This window comes from Chrysochloris asiatica, unplaced genomic scaffold, assembly GCF_000296735.1.
Source record: "Chrysochloris asiatica unplaced genomic scaffold, ChrAsi1.0 scaffold00054, whole genome shotgun sequence".
NCBI lineage: Eukaryota > Metazoa > Chordata > Mammalia > Afrosoricida > Chrysochloridae > Chrysochloris > Chrysochloris asiatica.
Window position 1 is genome coordinate 8,424,717 of NW_006408572.1, and position 3,255 is coordinate 8,427,971.

General features: G+C 39.2%; 1 pseudogene; it reads left to right on the forward strand.

Moving 5' to 3' along the window:
- Positions 1 to 250: 250 nt before the first annotated feature.
- The window catches only part of LOC102817890, a 4,583-nt pseudogene continuing 1,578 nt past the window's right edge, over positions 251 to 3,255 (forward strand).

A 3,255-nucleotide genomic window follows, 5' to 3' on the forward strand; every position in this document is an offset into this window, starting at 1 on the left:
TTTACAGCCTCGGAAACCCTGTACAAGGTCACTATGAGTCAGAACCGACTCCACGGCACATGACCACCACCCAAAGTCACTTTGGACTTCTGGTGTGACACTGTGGATCAGCACTGGGCTGTGAACCACAAGGTCATCGGTTCAAACTCACCAGTTGCTCCTCAGAAACCCTATATAAGGTCGCTATGCTTTAGAAGAGATGCAACAGCACTTAACAACAAAGTCTCTTTGCCTACTGTGTGAATCATGCATGATAAAGGTAAGTCAAAAAGTATTGCTACACAATCATAGACCACGTTATTATACAAAAATATCCTCTAGATCTAAACACTTCTGAAAGTGATGTTCTCACTTCTCTAACATGTTCCTGGAGAATTCTGTGCTCTTTGATTGACATCACACATTAGAACTGTAGTTCAGCATTCTTGTGGGACTCAAATTGTGTTCCTTTTCAAAGTTCTTTTAAGTCTGGGGGAAGAACTCTGAAGGGGCAAGATCAGGGATATAGGGTGAATGGAGTAAGGCTTCCCAAGAAAATTCTCACAAGACAGCCCTTGTTACAATAGAAGAATGAGCACGTATATGTTGTCATGATTGAAAAAAAAAAAAAAAATCTACCTGATTGCAACTTTCCTGGCCTTTTTCTAACCTTTTTCAATTTTCTTAAAACTTCATAATAAGGCCCTGTGTTCATCCTGTGTGTTTTGAGGAAATCTATCAAATAATAATAAAAAAAGTTGTCATAATCTGATTATCATTTAATAGTGATTATATCTAAAACAGTATGATAACAAAGAGAATGGTTTATAGTTTTAAGTTGTTTTTTTTTTTAATTCCTTAAGCTAAATCAAATGTCAGGCCTTATAAAGAAGTAAAAAGACAGACATCAGATATTTCAAGTACACCAATGTCTACTTTTTCAAAAAACATTGGTGTTGTTCGGTGTCACTGTAGAGTTGCTTCCAACTCAGTAGCGTTCCTATATACAACAGAATGAAATACTGTCCTGCCCTGCGCTGTCTTCACAAACGTTGCTATATTTGAATCCGTTGTTACAGGTACTGTGCCAGTTCATCTCAGTGAAGGTCTTCTTTCTTGCTAACCTTCTTTACGAAGCTTGATATCCTTCTCCAGGACTAGTCCCTCCAAATCACAGCCAATGTATGCTTCTAAGGAGCATTCTGTCTCTACTTCAGATTTGTTTGTTCTTCTGACAGTCCATGGTACTTTCAATAGTCTCTGCCAACACCATCATTCAAATGCATCAACTCTCCTTCAGCCATCCGGGTTCATTATCCACCTTTATCATGCATATGAGACAAGTGAAAATACCATGATTTAGGTCAGTCACATACAGTCCTTTGCTTTTGAACACTTTAAAGGGATCTTTTGCAGTAGATTTGTCCAATGCGATATGCTGTGTAATTTCCTGACTGCTGCTTCCATGGGCACCAGTTATGGCTCCAAAGAATCCAAATGATCTTTTCTTCATTTAGCATCATGTTGCTTAGTGGTCCAATTGTGAGAATTTTGGTTTTCTTTATGTTAAGGTTTAGTCCCTACTGAAGGTTGTAATTGTTGATCTGAATACATTAAAAAGCATTCCTTTTTAAATTTTTGAGTAAGATTCTAAAAAGCATTCCTTTTTAAATTTTTGAGTAAGAGTCTAAGTAATTGAATTTTTGTTGTACTAATGGCTAATGCGCTTGGGCTGCAAAGTCTCTTTACACCTCAAGGTTGGCGGTTCAAGTTCACCAGCTGATCCTTGGAACCCCTATAAAGGGTTACTATGGGTTGAACCAACTCGAGGGCACTTTACAACAGTAATGACAGACCATGGAGTCCTGATGTGGCACTGTGGGATCATTTACTGGACCACCAGCTGCTCCTTGGAAACCCTATATAGGGTCATTATGAGTCAGAACTGACTGATGTGAAGGCACTTAACAACAATGTCAGAGTGGGAATGCAGTGGCTCCATATGGTAAGCACTGGACTGTGAACCACAAGGTGCCCACAGTTAGAGCCCTCCAGCTGCTTTGCAGGAAAAAATGAGGCGTTCTGCTTCTGCAAAGATTTAAAGCCTTGAAAACCCTCTGCCAGTTTGCTGTGAATCAGAGCCAACTCGATGGAACTTAACAACAACCACCTTCTGAGCTTCCCCTCTGTCTTGAATTTAACTGGTTCAGCAGATCCTATCGGAAGCCACTGTTTTAACTGGTCCTCTTTTTAACTTTTTTATTTCCTCTCTGAAGTCATCGTAACAAGAATCAGACTAGTGTAGTACTGAGAGAACTTGTCTGCAGCCATCCACCAAGTGCAGAGATACATTTGAAATACTACATTTATAAAACATCTATAAACCAACACTCTTTCAACTGAGTCTATTCCGACTCATGGTGTCTCTATGTGCTAAACTGCTTTACTGGAGTTTCAACGATGTGAGATTTTAGAAGCAGGTTACCAGGCCTTGTATTCCTATATCTGTATGTCCCCAAATACTGGGTGAGACTTGCTTTATCCTGAATAACAAATGACCATGCTGACATTTCCCCTAAAATAAAGAGAATTGTCTAAGGATGACATTACTGTTCAATACTAAAAGCAAAGTAAATGACAGAAATGGCTAACAATTTTACCAGAAAAGAGAAAACGTGCTTCCAAAGGTATCTCCAGCCTACTAGAAAGCAGAATTAGCATAACTGCTGGCTCTTTCCCTGCAAGAATCACCCAGGGATAACAAAGGAAATCTTCAAAAATGTGAGAGAATTGCTTGATGACAGCAGTGTTATTTTGAACTGATCTGTGCAGAATAGTGAATTGGTGTAGTTGAATTTTACAAGGCAGAAACCTCTGGAAGGGAAATGCTGAACTTTTGCTCTTGTTTCTCCTTTGCACAACCATGAGATAAACAGTGCCTATATCTCTACCCTTGCAGCAATCTAGACTTCTAAATCAGATGAACGTAGGAATAAAATCAGGGGAAAGGTAAAAGAAAAGCTTATGCTTGTGAGGCTATGAGAAAACAAGGTTAAATACAACATGAAATATTAGGTAAAATTACATGAAGTGTGATACCCTTTTGATCAAATTTAAAAGAAGTACATTAAAACTGTATGAATTCTCCTCTGAGAACAAACCCCCTTCCAAAACTAAGACTCAAGGGGAATACACGAGCAGGCATGTGGTCTGGCTGGTGACCACGCTGGTCACTGATCAGGGGACGAGAGGGAAAAACAACAATGAAGTTAGAAG